The 21,010-nt window shown below is 43.7% G+C and overlaps 1 pseudogene; it reads right to left on the bottom strand.

Moving 5' to 3' along the window:
• Positions 1-288: 288 nt before the first annotated feature.
• The window catches only part of LOC115138578 (estrogen receptor beta-like), a 41,263-nt pseudogene continuing 20,541 nt past the window's right edge, over positions 289-21,010 (bottom strand).

A 21,010-nucleotide genomic window follows, 5' to 3' on the forward strand; every position in this document is an offset into this window, starting at 1 on the left:
TCCAGTCACCCCTGTGGGGTGCTTTTCAGTCTCAGGACGTCTCCACCCATGTCCCACTGTCCCACGCTGTATTCTGTCACTTTCCCACTCACTGAGGTATACATCTACCCTCAGCTGGCCAGCACCCTGGGTGGATATACCTGGAGAAGGAGAACACATCTGATTATGATTCATGGAGTATTGGTAAATATACATTCTACGTCTTCAGTGGCTAACCCAACTTCATGAGTTACTTACTGCTCTCAAGTGTTTGGCTTACTTACTGCTCTCAAGTGCTTGGGATGGTGGCTATAGGGAATGTGGCTGGAACTGGGGTTCCACAGCAGAGGCTGAAGCCTGGGTAGGGGCAGGGGCTTGGGCTGCTGGGAGCACGGTGAGGTCGTGATTAGAGGGGTCAAGAGGTGTGGACATACGGCTTCTGTGGCATGTGTTGGTGAGCATTTCCAAGAGCAGGTCGGAGACCTGCACAATATTGTTATTCTTCATGCCGGAGAGGTGGTTTATGCCTTTGCCACTAATGAGACAGTGGAGAGGAGGAGCATGGAAATGTAGTTTTGACAAACAACTAAAAACATACAATTATGCCACTTTGATCCAAAAAAGTGTTGGTGAATGTCTAAACAGATAGTAACTAAGTAGACTCTTAAAGAAGGCTCTTTTTGCTGCTAGTGATACATAACTGTAGCTGGTGTAGCTGTAGTCTACCTGGCGTGGCAGATGTCTGAGAGCAACATGAGGAGGTGGGAAAGGCGGGTTGACTGCAGCTGGAAGGACAGGCCTTGTTTGGAGATGGCCCACACCAGGGCATCTGTCACTGAGTCCAACAGAAGCTGCAGCTTCCCCTTGCTCTCCAGATCCTCTGCCATCTCCGGAGAGGTAGAGCATATGTCTACAGGTGGACACAAACATAGACCATATGTAAACTGACTTTTCATTGAGGGGGAATTCCAACCAGAGTTAACCTGTTGCTTCTACTCGGGACGCTTGCGTCCCAACTAGAGCTCTGGAAATGCAAATGCGCTACGCTAAATGCTAATAGTATTAGTTAAAACTCAAAAGTTCATTAAAATACACATGCAGGGTATCGAATTAAAGCTACACTCGTTGTGAATCCAGGCAACAAGTCAGATTTTTAAAATGCTTTTCTGCGAAAGCATGAGAAGCTATTATCTGATAGCATGCAACACCCCAAAAGACCCACAGGGGACGTAAACAAAATAATTAGCATTTCGGCGTTACACAAACCGCACAATAAAATAGAAAACATTCATTACCTTTCACCATCTTCTTTGTTGGCACTCCTAGATGTCCCATAAACACTATTTGGGTCTTTATTTCGATTAAATCGGTCCATATAAAGCCTAGATATCGTTATATGTAGACTGTGTGATAAACGAAAAAAACATAGTTTCAAAACGTAACGTCATTTTTTAAAATTCAAAAAGTCGACGATAAACTTTCACAAAACACTTCGAAATACGTTTGTAATGCAACTTTACGTATTAGTAAACGTTAATAAGCGATAAAATTCATCAGGAGGCGATGTAAAGATCATTAGCTGTCCGTCTGGAAAAATGTCCGGCTAGAAACTCAACGAAAATATCCGGTCCTAGACCGGAGGAGATACGGTGTCCTGTATGTGTTTGACCAAGAAAAAACTTGAAGGGAAATGACAAGACTCTAGACACCGTGTGGAAGCTGTAGGTACTGCAACCTCAGTCAATTAATTGTGGTTCACGTTTATCAATGGGTTCAAGTAGCGCATGGATATATTTTCCCATTTTCAGTGATCAGTTTTTCCTGTGCTTTTCGATGTAAATGCCGTTCTGGTAAAGCCACAGCAGTGATTTAACCAGTTTTTTAAACGTCTGAGTGTTTTCTATCCACACAGACTAAGCAAATGCATATACTATATTCCTGGCATGAGTAGCAGGGCGCTGAAATGTTGCGCGATTTTTAACAGAATGTTCCAAAAAGTAGAGGGTCGACTTAAGAGGTTAAGTGTATGTAAATAGAACATAATTCCCTTTTTATGCATGAGTTTTAAAAACATACCAAGAGTAGGCAAAGCTGTAATCAAGGCAAAGGGTGGCTACTTTGAAGAATCTCAAATATACTTTTTTTTGTTAATACATGATTCCATATGTGTTATTTCATCATTTTGAGGTCTTTACTATTATTCTACAATGTAGAAAATAGTCAAAATAAAGAAAAACCCTTGAATGAGTAGGTGTGTCCAAACTTTTGACTGGTACTGTATATTTAGCCTTGTTGATTTGATGATGTTTAAGTTGAAATAGTGATGGAATAGCGATGTTCCTGTTGTCTTTGTGCTGACTTGCGGTAACTCTGTGGTTGTAAATCAGTAGTTGTTAAGTTAAGTTAGTTGTTAAGTTAAAACATTAACTTGCTTGGCTATGCTACTGGAGATAACTGTTTGTATGCAATATTTGCTTTGTGGACTTCAGACAGATGATGCTCAGTTTTGTGATGAAACAAAGGTATGTGTGACTGTTGTCTTTTTGTTGTCACGGCCTTATCGTATATGTGGCGTATGAACGAATGGGTTATAGAGCAAACAACGCAATTATCACAACATAGGTTGTAATATGTATTTTTTACTGGCTTGGTGTGGCTTCCTCAGTGATTTTACCCACACACCGCTACTGACCGTCAGATTTGTGACCCGTTTCAGGAAACTAGGCATATTTCGTGGGGCTCTACTTCACCGGAGAACCATTTGAACACAATGTTTTAAATCAAATATTTATTGGCAGAAGTGCCTTCTGGAACATGTGAACTTTCATTTGCCTTAATAACAAATGTGTATGCCATTGTTAAATTACGAGCCTAGTTGGTTTAGCCACAGAAAAAGACAGATAATGAGTGGGCTGAACATGAGATGAGTTCAGATTGGTCTGCCATATAGCATGCTTCTGTCTATTTGAGCTGGTTAGTATGTGTAGGTAGTCCTGTCTAACACAGCTTTTTTTAAAATAAACTCAGCAAAAAAGGAAATGTCCCTTTTTCAGGACCCTGTCTTTCAAAGATAATTCCTAATAACTTCACAGATCTTCATTGTAAAGGGCTTAAACACTGTTTCACATGCTTGTTCAATGAACCATAAACAACTAATGAACATACACCTGTGGAACGGTCGTTAAGAGCCTAACAGCTTACAGACAGTAGGCAATTAAGGTCACAGTTATGAAAACTTAGGACGCTAAAGAGGCCTCTCTACTGACTCTGGAAAACACCAGAAGAAAAATGCCCAGGGTCCCTGTTCATCTGTGTGAACGTGCCTTAGGCATGCTACAAGGAGGCATGAGGACTGTAGAAAACATGTAAAAAAAACATTTCAAATGTTGCTACATAAGACCGATTTGAGCGGGTCGGTCACATATACTCACATAAAGTACATTTATAACTGTCACAGATTTTAGTGTTTGTTTCCTTACATTTTGATTAATTCCATTATATCGTTTACTGTCCTTTCCTGTCACCTTTGTGTGGTTGTTCCTTTGGATCGCTAGCGATAGTGGATCATATTAGGCTAACGTAGTACAAGTTGTGCAGTAATTTAAAGTTGCTGCTACCATCTCTTATGACCGAAAAGAGCTTCTGGACTTCAAAACAGTGATTACTCATCTCTTTTAATGAGTCCGAAACAAAGGATATACTGCTTTATGGAGCCCAGACCCAAATCCCCGTCATTTATGTGAAGAAAAGGCGGAGATACAGAGAGAGAAGGTCCTGGTGGCTTGTGAAGAATCTTAGGCTAGTCAGTAAATTGCCACTACCATCAGTTCTATTGGCTAAAGTGTAATCACCGGAAAACAAACTCTATGATCTACGGCCGAAACTATCCTACCAACTGGACATTAAAAACTGTAATATCTTATGTTTCACCGAGTCGTGGCTTAAACCTATATTCATTAAATTTGAATATCGAAATTGTTCTTGCGTGGATTCTGCGACGCGGTTAGCTTTTAAAGGCTAGGACCGCAATTTCTTGTCCTGGAATCCCAGGAGGTGGAAGCCTGCTTGACAGGTACGGTAAGTTGCTAGCCATCAAGCTAACGAAGTCTTGCATTCGAACTCTCTTTGTCTGGAGAAATAAATGTTCAAGCACTGTAGAAGCTATATCTACTGCGCTTTGTTTCGGGACAAACCGGATCACTCCAATGCGGCAATGGTCTTCTTGCCAAGAATTATAGGCTTAAGGTGGCTTCCTTGATCATGCAGGTCTCCAGCCTATGTAAGAAACTGGGGAAAGCACAGAGTGGAATGTTTAAATTTTCTATGCCGGTGGCTGGACGGCATTCACGCTTATTGAATGCATCTCCGGCCTTGTCGTTTGTCGTTATCCGACTTGCCGGTGTTGCCCGGAGCTCCCCGTCTGATAGCAGAGTCGAAAGAGCTTGGCAAGAGGAGCAAGGCAATCAACGATGATTGCATAACACGAGCCATGGAGGCCGAAGACTGCGGACTCCCACAAAGCAGTCTACACTCCCAACAAGAGAAGATACAAACAACAAATAGTTTCGCCGTCCTGGAGCCTGATCTTCTTGCACCTTCATCGCTGGGGGTATCTGCGGCCGCAGTGCCTAATACTACGATTTCGAAGTCAATGTTGTCAACCTTCCGTCCCTCGTCTGGATCGTTCAGGGATTCTCCATCTGTCAAACGCCTGCACCAAGCGCCGGGAGCAACGGCCTCAAGTTATCCTGCCTCTCGCCCGTCCATAAAGGGTTGTTCTAATTCTGTGAAGCATGGGAGTGGGCGGATTTCCTCATCCTTCTCGCCAGCCGTGATTTTGAGCAGCTCCATGGTAATAAATATGACTGTTGCTGGTGCAAAAACAATGTCCCACAAATAATGGCCAATATGCCCCATCTGGGGGCTCTTCTACGCACGACGCAACACGGTGTGCCCGGGATGCAGGCCTTGGCTGTGGTGTGTAGCCAATATACCACAAACCCCTGAGTTGCCTTATTGCTATTGAGGCTGGTTGTCAGCGTAGTTAGAGTGTTAAATATTGGTGCTTTGTCGTGCCCGTGGTGTACAATCTGATGTACCACGCCTCTCAGCAGTCAGTGTTCAGCGCTCGAGCGACCCAGTTTATTATTCTATATAAGCTATTTACACTACCTTTTATATTCTTGATCCTAATGATATAGGCCTAGGTGTAAAACAGCTGAGGTGATAGATCCTGGAATAAAAACAAAAAGTGTGTGGGTCGTTCTGGATTGTCAGTACTGCATGTATTCTTGGCTATCGTGCCATGGCTGTGTCAGGGTCGATTGTAAGTTAAACTTAAGTATGACTTTATGGCTAGTGTGATGCCCTAAAACTCACTTTTACTGTCAGTCATTAGCGTTAGAATCTGTTCCTTTTTCCTTCATCCTTTTTTTGTCGGAATAAAACAGGATATAATGAGGACTACATGAAATATATCTTGTATGTAATGGACATAAAGAACTGGGTATAATAGTAATACATTTTTATCTGGCTAAAAGAGAAAGAATATAATATATTTTGTTTACAGGAAACTCACTCTATTATTTGTGCTGCTTTACAGGAAACTCACTCTAGTATTTATGATAGTTTATGTGTCGGGGGCTAGGGTCAGTCTGTTATATCTGGAGTGTTTCTCCTGTCTTATCCGGTGTCCTGTGTGAATTTAAGTATGCTCTCTCTAATTCTCTCTCTTTCTCGCTCTCTCTTTCTTCCTTTCTCTCGGAGGACCTTAGCCCTAGGACCATGCATCAGGACTACCTGGCCTGATGACTCCTTGCTGTCCCCAGTCCACCTGCGGCTATGGAACCCTGACCTGTTCACTGGATGTGCTACCTTGTCCCAGACCTGCTGTTTTCAACTCTCTAGAGACAGCAAGAGTGGTAGAGATACTCTAAATGATCGGCTATGAAAAGCCAACTGACATTTACTCCTGAGGTGCTGACCTGTTGCACCCTCTACAACCACTGTGATTATTATTATTTGACTCTGCTGGTCATCTATGAATATTTGAACATCTTGGCCATGTTCTGTTATAATCTCCACCTGGCACAGCCAGAAGAGGACTGGCCACCCCTCATAGCCTGGATCCTCTCTAGGTTTCTTCCTAGGTCCTAGCCTAGGAAGTTTTTCCCAGCCACCGTGCTTCTACACCTGCATTGCTTGCTGTTTTGGCTAATTGGCTGCGTTTCTGTACAGCACTTTGTCAGCTGATGTAAGAAGGGCTTTATAAATACATTTGATTGATTGATTCACTCTACAAATATAGATGAGGTTCGGTGGGAAAAGAACTGGGAGGGAGGAAAATATTTTTGTCATGGGCAAAGAAACTCAAAGGGGGTAATAATACTAATTAATAGCAATGTTGATCCGATTGTGAAAACTGTGCAAACAGTTCCTCAAGGAAGATGGGTTATTTTAAATATGCTATTGGACCAAAAACAGATCTGGCTAATTGATCTATATGGGCCAAATAATGATGATCAACACCTCTTTCAAAATATACACTACCATTCAAATGTTTGGGGCCACATAGAAATGTCCTTGTTTTTGAAGGAAAAGCACAGTTTTTGTCCATTAATATAACATAAAATTGATCATAAATACAGTGTAGACATTGTTATTGTTGTAAATGACTATTGTAGCTGGAAACGGCTGATTTTTAATGGAATATCTCCGTAGCTGTACAGAGGTCCATTATCAGCAACCATCACTCCTGTGTTCCAATGTCACGTTGTGTTAGCTAATCCAAGTTTATGATTTTAAAAGGCGAATTGATCGTTAGAAAACCATTTTGCAATTATGTTTGCACAGCTGAAAACTGTAGTCATGATTAAAGAAGCAATAAAACTGTCCATCTTTAGACTAGTTGAGTATCTGGAGCATCAGCATTTGTGGGTTAGATTACAGGCTCAAAATGGTTCACCTTCCAACAGGACAACTACCCTAAACACACAGCCAAGACAACACAGGAGTGGCTTCGGGAGAATTCTCTGAATGCCCTTGAGTGGCCCAGCCAGAGCCCGAACTTGAACTCGATCGAATATCTCTGGAGAGACCTAAAAATAGCTGTGCAGCGACGCTCCCCATCCAACCTGACAGAGCTTGAGAGGATCTGCAGAGAAGAATGAAACCCAAATACAGGTGTGCCAAGCTTGTATAGCCATACCCAATAAGAATTGAGGTTGTAATTGCTGCCAAATGTGCTTCAAGAAAGTACTGAGATGTAAATGTGACATGTTTGTCATTTTTAATACATTTGCAAACATTTCTAAAAACCTGTTTTTGCTTTGTCATTATGGAGTATTTTGTGTAGATTGATTGCGGGAAATAAACAATTTAATCAATTTTAGAACAAGGCTAAAGGGGGTATGAAAACTTTTCGAATGCACTGTACATAATTAGGCACTCACATCCTTTGAACTGAACAACGCTAGCTAGCTAGCAAAAACAACCTCACATATAGGTAGTATACTGCACCTCAAACAATTTTCTAAGGAAATCTTGGTATAATTCAGAGGGAGAGCAACAGCTCTGCTTCCTGACTTTCATCAGAGGAAGGAACAGAAAATCATCTGATTGAATGCACCACACTCGGCTTAACAGACACAGCAACCCAGAGCAGACAGCCGATCAGAGATGACTGTTTCGAATGCACCACACTCGGCTTAACAGACACAGCAACCCAGAGCAGACAGCCGATCAGAGATGACTGTTTCGAATGCACCACACTCGGCTTAACAGACACAGCAACCCAGAGCAGACAGCCGATCAGAGATGACTGTTTCGAATGCACCACACTCGGCTTAACAGACACAGCAACCCAGAGCAGACAGCCGATCAGAGATGACTGTTTCGAATGCACCACACCCGGCTTAACAGACACAGCAACCCAGGACAGACAGCCGATCAGAGATGACTGTTTTAAAACATTTTGGACAATTGTAGCTTTCAAATGAAAGCAAGGTTTGATCATTTTGTCATCCTTGGCCCTGCAACACTGTCACAGAGAGGTTCACCCTGAAGGACAGATGAATGGACTTCATTTACGGGTAAAGTTAAGCCTAAATACTTTGCAATTTGCGGGTTAGGCTACTGTTGAATGAACATGAAACATGAAAATACACAACATCCCTTTGATGCATTTGATTTATCAAGCTAGAATTTTGTTTTGATGAGACACTTTTAATCTTTTGAACTGCATTTTTCAGTCATTTTGATTGTTGATATTGACATTTTGTTAGAACTTTATTATATGTGTGTGTATAATGTGTATAATAATATTTCAGTATAATAATATTATTATAATGTGTATAATAATATTTCACATAATATTATTATTATTATCATGTGTGTATGTGCATGATGCATGTGGTTCATTGGAAGAATTGTATATCCATTCTGAAAGGCTAAGGAGTTTGCATTGCAAACTACTCAGATTAAATGTGTGCTTGTATTGTTTTTTTAATGCTACCTATTGGTTATACATTTTGTCGGATGATATGAAATATGCCACCATCGGAGGCCATTGCTTGTGTATCTTGGCTACAGTGGTACTGTATTTACATTTGGTGAAAATTGTTTGTCAATTTTGGTTAATCGCCTATGTCACTGGATGTTGGAGCTATCTGTTGCATGGTGAACTTGGGCTTCATCAAGGTTTATTTGTGAGTAAATCTGGCTTTGATAATAGCCAGTGCCTACCCAGCCTCCGATCTTACCACATGTTACTGTACAGAAGTACTGATTATTTGACTTACTGGAGTTGAGGAGGATCATGGCTTTCAGACAGACATACTCCTCTCTCTGGAGGTTCAGCTCTCGAAACCTAGTGGTGGCTGCCAGTAGCATGTCAAATATAATCATGATTCCCTCCACACAGTTCCCCTCTTCCCTACAAGCACACACAGAGTGAAAGAGACATATTATATAACACTCACTCACAGACATGTACACTTGTGTAACAGTTCAGACATGTAAACTCAAAGATTGGCAAATAGATATAGCAGCACATGTGCACACCTACTATACTCAAACGCCATGCACATCCTTAGACAAGTATTACAGACACTCACATATAGACACACACTCACATATAGACAGGCCAATGGGCCTGCCTAGAATTAAGGCGCTTGGCAGTGCAGAGATATTCTAAATTCTTATGATTGGTCCACACCAAAAATTGATGTTCCGCCCCTTCCAGCCAGTGCCTCCACTCCAATGCAATCTTGACCGCCAGAAGTTCCCGATGTCCTACGTCGTATTTTCTCTCAGCGGGGTTGAGACAATGGGACAGGAAGGCACAGGGATGCAGCTTTGGGTCTTGGTCAGACCGCTGGGACAGGACGGCCCCCACTCCAATGTCAGAAGCGTTGACCTCAACCACAAACTGACAGACGGATCCGGATGGATGAGGATGGGGGCGATAGTAAACTGACGCTTGAGGTCCAAAAATGCCCTTTCAACAGGAGACCATGTGAACAACACCTTAGGAGAAGTGAGTGCAGAGAGGGGAGCCGCCAGGGTGCTGTAGCCTGAATGAAGTGGCGGTAGAAATGTTCAAATCCCAAGAAACGCTGCAGCTGCACTCTGGATGTGGGTTGGGGCCAATCCACCACCACTCTCACCTTTTCAGGAACCATCTGAACACTCCCTTCAGCGATGATGTATCCCAGAAAGGAGATAGTGGAGTGGTGGAATTTGCACTTCTCAGCTTTCACAAAAAAACTGGTTCTCTAGAAGGCTTTGAAGGACTTGACGGACATGGAGGACGTGTTCTTGAGCAGAACAGGAGAAACACGGATGTCGTTGAGATAGACAAACAGAGATCATCATGTCACAGAGCACATCATTGACCAGGGCCTGGAACACTGCTGGAGCGTTGGTGAGTTCAAACGGCATGACCAGGTGCTCATTGTGTCCACTAGCTGTGTTGAAGGCCGTCTTTCACTCGTCTCCTTTGTGTATCCGAACTAGATGGTAGGCATTCAGAAGGTCCAACTTGGAAAAGATGGTTGTTCCCTGGAGAGGTTCAAAAGCCGAGGAGAGGAGTGGTAGAGGGTAGCGATTCTTCACAGTGATGTCATTGAGGCCCCGGTAGTCAATACATGGACGCATGGTCTTGTCCTCTTTTCCCACAAAGAAGAACCCTGCGCCGGCAGGGGAAGCAAAAGTATGAATGCTCCCAGCAGCCAGAAAGTCCTAAATGTACTCCTCCATGGCCTTGGTCTCAGGGCCAGACAGGGAATATAGTCACCCACGAGGCGGTGTTGTGCCCGGGAGGAGATCAATAGCGCAATCGTAGGGACGATGCGGAGGGAGGAGCGGAAGCCTTGCTGATGAACACCTCCAGGAGGTCCTGGTATTCTGCTGGAACGAGATATCCGAGGCTTTACCAGAGACCGCAGCAGGACATCCCGGGGCAGGCTAAGCCGCCTGAAGGCAATGTGAGTGGCAGAACGGGCTCCAACCCAGGATAGGACCAGTGGTCCAGTCAATAACGGAGTTGTGCCTCTGGAGCCATGAGAATCACAAAACAACAGGAACATGGGTCAGAGTCAATGAGAAGAAGCTGTGTGGACTCACTGTGATTGCCCGACACACACAGGTTAACGGGCACCGTACTATGAGGGACCCTGCCTATGGTACGTCCGTCCAGTGCTCTGGCGTCCATGGGAACAGAGAGGAGCTGTGTGGAGATACCCAGCTCTGATACCAGAGTAGCGTCCATAAAACTCAGCTCCAGAGTCAATGAGCACTCGGAGAGATTTAGATGGGTCACCCCACAGCAGGATAACATGAAAGAGAGTACGAGTAATGGGAGTTAGAAAACTCCCAGTATGACCCACCATATTACTCTTACCTAGCGCTGCCCCGTTTCGTAGGCACAGTAAAAATGGGCACAAGGCCCAATGATTCCCGAGGGGATCCTCTCGGAAACGCAGGCGTCGGGGATTTATTGGCCTTGGGGAGAATGTTCTCATCCCTGAGAGATACAATGTAATGTATGTGGGAGTATGCATCATTTTTTTGTAAACATTTTATTTCACCTTTATTTAACTAGGCAAGTGAGTTAAGAACAAATTCATATTTACAGTGACGGCCTACACTGGCCAAACCCAGACGACGCTGGGCCAATTGTGCGCCAGTTGTGATACAGCCTGGATCAAATACGCACACTCCCACATCCATTACATTGTATCTTAGTCTCAGGGATGAGATCATTCTCTCTCCTCAAGGCCAATAAATCCTCTTACCTTCCGGACTGATCAGATTCACCCAACACCAGAACTACACCTAAATAAACCAACCCCAATGTTATAGTTTTTTGGGCTACAACACAAATATATAATTCTGACAAACAAAGTAGGACGTATGTGATTTAGAGCCATAAACCTTTTGTTTACTGACAATTCAAAAGGTGATTCAAAAGGTCAGCAGTCAGAGTTTGATATGGCCAAAATTTCAAGTCAAACTTAACTCAAGAACCTAAAAAAAACAAATCAATAAGGAATGTAAAAATAGAAGGACTGTATGTTTGAAGCAAACATTAAAATCGGTATTATTGTATTTTCAGATCATAGATGTATGGGATGTCAACCTCTCAGCAATTTAAAGGGCGAAGATACTGTAACCAAAATCATTCTCATCTTATTCTTACTGGAGCTTAGTAGTGAAATTCAGGAATTTGTACCTGTTGAGCTTTAGGTCTTCTGAGAAGATGAGTTTCCCAGGGTGGTCGACAGACCTCCACATCAGACCAAGCATCAGCACGTCCAACCAGCCACTCTCCAACTGGTGCATCTGGTACGTCAGACTCAGCTCTACAAAGCCTATAGTACACACATGCACAGATGAAAAGAAAGTGGAGGCAGTTAGTGCTCATTGTATTCTGAAGGGAGAAAAATAGGAGAGGGTCATGCTTTTTCCAATTTCAGTCAAGGGGAGGGATTAGTATTTTTTTAATCTAGTCCAGGGGAGGGTCATGCAATCTGTAATTGACGAAATTTCAATGTTCTTCAGTATTTTTGAACAAGTTGCTTATTATGATATAGAAAGTTTGGACACACCTACTCATTCAAGGGTTTTTCTTTATTTTGACTATTTTCTACATTGTAGAATAATAGTGAAGACATCAACGCTATGAAATAACACACTTGGAATCATGTAGTAACCAAAAAAGTGTTAAACAAATCAGAAATATATTTTATATTTGAGATTCTTCAAAGTAGCCTCCCTTTGCCTTGATGACAGCTTTGCAAACTCTTGTCATTCAACCAGCTTCACCTGGAATGCTTTTCCAACAGTCTTGGAGGAGTTCCCACATATACTGAGCACTTGTTGGCTGCTTTTCCTTCACTCTGTGGTCCAACTCATCCCAAACCATCTCAGTTGGGTTGAGTTCGGGTGATTGTGGAGGCCAGGTCATCTGATGCAGCACTCCATCACTCCCCTTCTTGGTCAAATAGCCCTTACACAGTGTGGATGTGTGTTTTGGGTCATCGTCCTGTTGAAAAACAAAATATAGTCCCACTAATCGCAAACCAGATGGGATGGTGAATCTCTGCAGAATGCAGTGGGAGCCATGTGTGATAGCCAACCAAAAAGCTCAAATTTGGACTCATTTACATTACATTTAAGTCATTTAGCAGACGCTCTTATCCAGAGCGACTTACAAATTGGTGCATTCACCTTATGACATCCAGTGGAGCAGGTACTTTACAATAGTGCATCTAAATCTTTTAAGGGGGGGGGGGGGTGAGAAGGATTACTTTATCCTATCCTAGGTATTCCTTAAAGAGGTGGGGTTTCAGGTGTCTCCGGAAGGTGGTGATTGACTCCGCTGTCCTGGCATCATGAGGGAGTTTGTTCCACCATTGGGGGGCCAGAGCAGCGAACAGTTTTGACTGGGCTGAGCGGGAACTGTACTTCCTCAGTGGTAGGGAGGCGAGCAGGCCAGAGGTGGATGAACGCAGTGCCCTTGTTTGGGTGTAGGGCCTGATCAGAGCCTGGAGGTACTGAGGTGCCGTTCCCCTCACAGCTCCGTAGGCAAGCACCATGGTCTTGTAGCGGATGCGAGCTTCAACTGGAAGCCAGTGGAGAGAGCGGAGGAGCGGGGTGACGTGAGAGAACTTGGGAAGGTTGAACACCAGACGGGCTGCGGCGTTCTGGATGAGTTGTAGGGGTTTAATGGCACAGGCAGGGAGCCCAGCCAACAGCGAGTTGCAGTAATCCAGACGGGAGATGACAAGTGCCTGGATTAGGACCTGCGCCGCTTCCTGTGTGAGGCAGGGTCGTACTCTGCGGATGTTGTAGAGCATGAACCTACAGGAACGGGCCACCGCCTTGATGTTAGTTGAGAACGACAGGGTGTTGTCCAGGATCACGCCAAGGTTCTTAGCGCTCTGGGAGGAGGACACAGTGGAGTTGTCAACCGTGATGGCGAGATCATGGAACGGGCAGTCCTTCCCCGGGAGGAAGAGCAGCTCCGTCTTGCCGAGGTTCAGCTTGAGGTGGTGATCCGTCATCCACACTGATATGTCTGCCAGACATGCAGAGATGCGATTCGCCACCTGGTCATCAGAAGGGGAAAGGAGAAGATTAATTGTGTGTCGTCTGCATAGCAATGATAGGAGAGACCATGTGAGGTTATGACAGAGCCAAGTGACTTAGTGTATAGCGAGAATAGGAGAGGGCCTAGAACAGAGCCCTGGGGACACCAGTGGTGAGAGCACGTGGTGAGGAGACAGATTCTCGCCACGCCACCTGGTAGGAGCGACCTGTCAGGTAGGACGCAATCCAAGCGTGGGCCGCGCCGGAGATGCCCAACTCGGAGAGGGTGGAGAGGAGGATCTGATGGTTCACAGTATCGAAGGCAGCCGATAGGTCTAGAAGGATGAGAGCAGAGGAGAGAGAGTTAGCTTTAGCAGTGCGGAGCGCCTCCGTGATACAGAGAAGAGCAGTCTCAGTTGAATGACTAGTCTTGAAACCTGACTGATTTGGATCAAGAAGGTCATTCTGAGAGAGATAGCGGGAGAGCTGGCCAAGGACGGCACGTTCAAGGGTTTTGGAGAGAAAAGAAAGAAGGGATACTGGTCTGTAGTTGTTGACATCGGAGGGATCGAGTGTAGGTTTTTTCAGAAGGGGTGCAACTCTCGCTCTCTTGAAGACGGAAGGGACGTAGCCAGCGGTCAGGGATGAGTTGATGAGCGAGGTGAGGTAAGGGAGAAGGTCTCCGGAAATGGTCTGGAGAAGAGAGGAGGGGATAGGGTCAAGCGGGCAGGTTGTTGGGTGGCCGGCCGTCACAAGACGCGAGATTTCATCTGGAGAGAGAGGGAGAAAGAGGTCAGAGCACAGGGTAGGGCAGTGTGAGCAGAACCAGCGGTGTCGTTTGACTTAGCAAACGAGGATCGGATGTCGTCGACCTTCTTTTCAAAATGGTTGACGAAGTCATCTGCAGAGAGGGAGGAGGGGGGGAGGTGGAGGGGGATTCAGGAGGGAGGAGAAGGTGGCAAAGAGCTTCCTAGGGTTAGAGGCAGATGCTTGGAATTTAGAGTGGTAGAAAGTGGCTTTAGCAGCAGCGACAGAAGAGGAAAATGTAGAGAGGAGGGAGTGAAAGGATGCCAGGTCCGCAGGGAGGCGAGTTTTCCTCCATTTCCGCTCGGCTGCCCGGAGCCCTGTCAGACCAAAGGACAGATTTCCACCAGTCTAATGTCCATTGCTTGTGTTTCTTGGCCCAAGCGAGTCTCTTCTTATTGGTGTCCTTTGGTAGTGGTTTCTTTGCAGGAATTTGACCATGAAGGCCTGATTCACGCAGTCTCCTCTGAACAGTTGATGTTGAGATGAGTCTGTTACTTGAACACTGTGAAGCTTTTATTTGGGCTGCAATTTTGGAGGCTGGTAACTCAAATTAACTCATCTTCTGCAGCAGAGGTAACTCGGGGTCTTCCTTTCCTGTGGCGGTTCTATTGAGAGCAAATTTCATCAAAGCACTTGGTGGTTTTTGCAATTGCACTTGAGGAAATTTTCTGGATTGGAAAATTTGTTCTTGAAATTTTCCAGATTGACTGAGCTTCATGTCTTAAAGTATTGATGGACTGTTATTTCTCTTTGCTTATTTGCGCTGTTCTTGCATAATACGGACTTGGTCTTTTACCAAATAGGGCTATCGTCTGTATATCAACCCTACCTTGTCACAACACAACTGACTAGCTCAAACGCAATAAGGAAAGAAATTCCACAAATGTACTCTTAACCTCTTCAGTCGACCCTCTACTTTTTTGAACATTCTGTTAAAAATCGCGCAACATTTCAGCGCCCTGCTACTCATGCCAGGAATATAGTATATGCATTTGCTTAGTCTGTGTGGATAGAAAACACTCAGACGTTTAAAAAACTGGTTAAATCACTGCTGTGGCTTTACCAGAACGGCATTTACATCGAAAAGCACAGGAAAAACTGATCACTGAAAATGGGAAAATATATCCATGCGCTACTTGAACCCATTGATAAAGGTGAACCACAATTAATTGACTGACGTTGCAGTACCTACAGCTTCCACACGGTGTCTAGAGTCTTGTCATTTCCTTCGAGTTTTTCTTGGTCAAACACATGCAGGGCACCGTATTTCCTTAGGTCTAGGACCGGATATTTTCGTTGAGTTTCTAGCCGGACATTTTTCCAGACGGACAGCTAATGATCTTTACATCGCCTCCTGATGAATTTTATCGCTATTAACGTTTACTAATACCTAAAGTTGCATTACAAACGTATTTCGAAGTGTTTTGTGAAAGTTTAGCGTCGACTTTTTGAATTTTAAAAATGACGTTACGTTTTGAAACGATGTTTTTTCGTTTATCACACAGTCTACATATAACGATATCTAGGCTTTATATGGACCGATTTAATCGAAATAAAGACCCAAATAGTGTTTATGGGACATCTAGGAGTGCCAACAAAGAAGATGGTGAAAGGTAATGAATGTTTTCTATTTTATTGTGCGGTTTGTGTAACGCCGAAATGCTAATTATTTTGTTTACGTCCCCTGTGGGTCTTTTGGGGTGTTGCATGCTATCAGATAATAGCTTCTCATGCTTTCGCCGAAAAACATTTTAAAAATCTGACTTGTTGCCTGGATTCACAACGAGTGTAGCTTTAATTCGATACCCTGCATGTGTATTTTAATGAACTTTTGAGTTTTAACTAATACTATTAGCATTTAGCGTAGCGCATTTGCATTTCCAGAGCTCTAGTTGGGACGCAAGCGTCCCGAGTAGAAGCAACAGGTTAATCGTGGATTTAAAAGCAAATACTCCAGAACACCTGAGGCTACGAACCGGTCTGTTCCCATGGGAGTGGCTGGCTGCGTACATTCCTAAAAAAAAAGTAGCCGCTATGTCTCTGCGTTTAAAAAAAAACTTGCCCCTCTTGAGAAGCCTAGTTGGGGCTACATCTAATGAACGGAAGGCCATCTTGGGTCACTGTTCTTCAGATCTCATATTATCCCTATGTGAGATTGCTTTGAATCTTCTCAAAGGACGCATTCCACTCTGACACAATTGAAAAAATTAAAGAGACAAAAGACCTCGATCAAGCTCTTTGCCAATAAAAGGGTCAGTCTTCAAAAGAAACGACATAGCATACAACAGTCTGGCGGTTTTATTCTACCTTTACTAAGTATAGCCGTGCCCTTCATCACCAGCCTTATTGCAGCCCGACGTGGTGGTTGAACACATAGGGTGATGGCCAATAAAATGTATCTGGTGCCACAACAAGAGTTGGATAGACTTAAATAAACAAGTGCAGGGGCCCCCGAAAATATCAGACAAACAGCGGAAAAGGATTTGGATACGGCCATGAAGGATATTTTGAATCAAAAAGGATTGAACCCCTATGATAAGGTCCAAAAATACACAAACCTCTTGCAAAGGTATTTGTCCTTGGTGAAACAAGGGGAGAGAGAGACAGGCCATTTAACTATTTCCCTACAGGACCCTTTAAAAGATGACGAGCCTCGCGAGAGCCACGCCCCTGTAATGCCTGTACCTGCGAGCTTACCGTCTGAAGATCAAATGCCTGTTGAAGATAAAGTTATGCATGACTTGTTAACCCATGTTCCGGCACGTAACAGGAAAAATGTTAGCTACATTATGAACAAGCTAAAAGACTCAAATGGGGCAGCTACTTGGAACGACAAAGGAGAGTTTATCCTTCAGGGGGCGGTTGTCAAGGGTTCACATATACTTGACTTGCTCAAAAGTACCACATCTGCCCACAAGGTTGCTGATGACCGAAGACCTCCAGGGTTGCTTCAGTTTCTTAAGGCCCTGGCCATCCTCAACATACCCCTCTCAGGTGTACCCAACTATAAGATTTGGCAACAGATTCACTCTTTAAAACACAAACCTTCACCGAGATACAGCACCCCTAAAGATGCCACAAAACCCTTGCATCCTTATGAAATGAATGACGATAACCCATTTACCCCACTGAACGCCTCTGGACCTTTCCCTAATCCCGATCTCTCTGGGTGGTTAGCCTTTTGAATGACTTGAATGACTATGATTAAATTCAATCAATTTTATTTGAAAAAATAAGCAACTTAACATTTGTGGCATTCTTGAAACATTTGGCGTGAGCATACGCCTTGATTACACGTTCTTAAAGGATACACATTTGAACACTTTTGATATTTTCTAACAAAACAAGCTACAACTTTATCATTACTTCTTAAATCATCCTTATAAAGAGACATAACATCTTCAAAAGAAACTCCCCGGGCTCTTTGGCATAGGTAGAATACACAGTGTTGACCGCATGTCGTTGAAAGGGTATCTTGCACCTGTTTGATGTTGTAGTATATCTTTGAGCCGTTTTTGGTCAGAAATTCTTTAATAGATTTGGGGAAATGTGAAAAACCGGGGGGAAAGCCATAGGAATCAAAAAAAGTTGAGATTTTTCTTCCTCCTTCCTCTTCTAATGTCACAGCTAGCCAATGTTCACCCGCATGTTTTCACCGGCATGTTTTTAGGATGGGTATTGACAATAAACATTGCAGGCCGCACCTTCCATTTCTCCATAGGTAATTCATCACAAGCCAACACTCCGCAAAATTGTTTTCCAATCAGTCGGCTCATCAGCCCTTCCAACTCTTGGGTATTCATGTCTTTGCTCAACGATCCTTAATAATAATCTACTAAAACCTGTCTTCGGCTATTCACCTCCAAGATTGAATCAGAGCAGGCATAAACAATCATGCTAACGGTACAGGCTAAAGGTGTACGGAAACGCATTTCCAGCCTGAGGTTACCTTGGGACACCACAGAAAGATTTCCTGAGGTGTCATCATCTGGGGATAAATTGAAAGCATACATTGTGTAACCCTCTGCAAAATCATTTCTGTCAATAGGTAAAGAGAGATCTTTTAGATGCCTCCCGGTAGCCAGGAATAGATTGTAAAATTCTTGCACAGATATGTTGTTATTAAATTGCGGTAGGAAAGCCTTAGCAGGGACCTGACGTCCGTCCTGACACAGAGCGACATACTCTGCATTGAAGTGTTGAAAATTAAATGGGTTTTTATTTAAGCTGCCCCTATTGGAGGCGTGATCAACCAAACCTATAACCACGTATCGCGGTAAAGGGCCTAGAAATGGGTTTTCTTGACTGCAGATTCTGCTGCCCACAGGTATGCTAAAGGTTTTCATGGTAATTCTTTGGAGAGGGTAAAGGGCATTTCCTTTCAGCAAAGCCTGTGAGTGACCCAGACGAACTGCCGGAGATACCGATACTTTTTTAATAAAAAGCGTGGCCCCCAACACTTTTAAGCTAAAGTCCCCATCCGTTGCAGACATTAGGCAAAACTCATCCTTGGCCCTGGTTAATTTTAGTCTTAAATCAACCCCATTTAAGAGTAAACGTTCTTGAAAGAAAATGTCAGAGTGTATAGGGCCTAGCAGATGAAACTCTCGAGATTCTGCACAGTAGCGAGCCCGTGCGGCCAGGCCTTTATTTGCACCGGTGGATGGGTCTGTCGATTCCATAGAGCCTCCTGCAGTATCCTTGCTAAAAAGCCCTGCGCTGAATTGGGTCTTGAGAGTGTCTTCAGAGTAGTTGAGTAAGCATTCCATGATGGCATGGTATGGGTATGTGGCACTGCTTTGACTGATTAGACGTTCCCCCAAAGTCACATCCACTTGGGAGAAGATGGTGGCCACTGGGTAATTAATGAGACTCACTTTGGCATCGTTTGCAATATCAGTACCATCTATTTTGGTCACTTTTAGACGCAAATGCACCAAGGTGTTGTTGAGGTCCAGATAGTTGTCACCGTGGCCTGGTATGAAAAACTCTATGGGGCCGTTGTCTGTAATGGCAGAGAGTGGGGCTATCTCCACATAACTGGACCACTCTACTGAATGTTGGGTTAAGGGGGCCGTGAAAAGATCGAGCTCTGTTTTTATAGCTTCAGAGGACATGCGGTGTAAAAGAGCCATGGTGCTTGTTCTTTTAGAAAATACTTCCGAGTATTCTTTTTACCGTCTTTGGTCCAGACCTCCTCACTTTACCCCGTCTTTGACTAACTGAGTTTCTTTTAACCGTTAACCTCTGTTTTTTAGGCGCAAGCCTTCGCCTTATACCCGGAGGTCTCTTTTTCGGTCTTCGAAACAACATCATCAACCCCGAGCCTTCTTGACTCTCGACATCTGGTGACGCCCTTCTGGTTATCGCATTGGCGACAACCTCACTTACTATATTTTTTGCTGCTGATTTTAGATGCGGTTTGGCTATGCTGAAGCCTCTCTTCATAAACGGTAAAACCATCCTAAAGAGGTTACGAAATATCCCTCCGATCCCCGAACCATACATTGTGGGCGATCCATAATATCCTGGTAACCCATTACCCACTTGATCCACATAGTATGTGTGGATCCATAATTTTAATTTAGATGTATTATGTATATAAAATATATAATACTAATATTATATATGTAGAGAGGTTTTGGTGGGTCTAAAGTGGAGTTTTACAATCGTTTTACCATAAGTAAATTCAATGTTTTCGTTCTGATCCGTTTTAAGCTCAACAAGAATGTTTTCAATATATTTCTTGCCTACAGGTACGTAGTGTGGCTTGTCGTAGGTGACAGTGACTATGTCGCCGTCCTTTCCGTCTATATGAACCGTTCTCAGGAGTGGCACACAGCTGTCTCCGACCCTTTGATAGGATATGATGTCGGTATACACAAATATGTTGTAAAATCCTGCATGTATATCCGCGGGGAATGGGAATAATTTATCTCTCACATTCGTCCATTTATTGGGCCCCATCCCCAACATGTATGCTAAATTACCTCCGGTCTTTATCCCCCCGGAAGCATCTCCTGAGATTTGTACCCTTTTATGTATAGGGTTGTACATCAGGAATATTTCCATACTGTTCTGCGATAGACGTTCATTCAACTCGGAGACGAGCCTTTCGACGGTTCTATAGAACCCTTTTTTAACCTTAATAAATTTTGCAGGTTCCGACTTTTTGAAATAAAATTCCCGGTCCTTATCTTTGATATTATACCAGCTATGGGGGTATGTAATCTCGCTGAGCCCTACTTCCCAGGCCTCTGATAACTCTATAGGCTTTGGAAAATTGGTTGTATAATTAGAACTCTGATTATTACGATATATATGTGCGGACGCATTACTGGGGAGAGTCAGGTAGAAGCCGCTGTGTTCCATTATGCCCTCCGGTGTACACCCGAATGAGGATGTATTTTATCATGCATGGGGGTTTAAATTAACCCCTGTTGCCTCCACTACATCCTTCTCTAATACCCAGCTGTTGAAATTTAGCGGCCAGTTTTTCCAGCGGACCAGCACCCATTTTTGACCGTTCTCTCTCTTTTGATCTAGAATCTCATCTACGTGAAACACCTTGTCTTTACCAACCTTTACCTTCTGTAATTCCTGCTCATAAAAAGATCCCGCTATAAGTTCCCCG

The sequence above is a fragment of the Oncorhynchus nerka genome, linkage group LG12, assembly GCF_034236695.1.
Source record: "Oncorhynchus nerka isolate Pitt River linkage group LG12, Oner_Uvic_2.0, whole genome shotgun sequence".
Lineage (NCBI taxonomy): Eukaryota > Metazoa > Chordata > Actinopteri > Salmoniformes > Salmonidae > Oncorhynchus > Oncorhynchus nerka.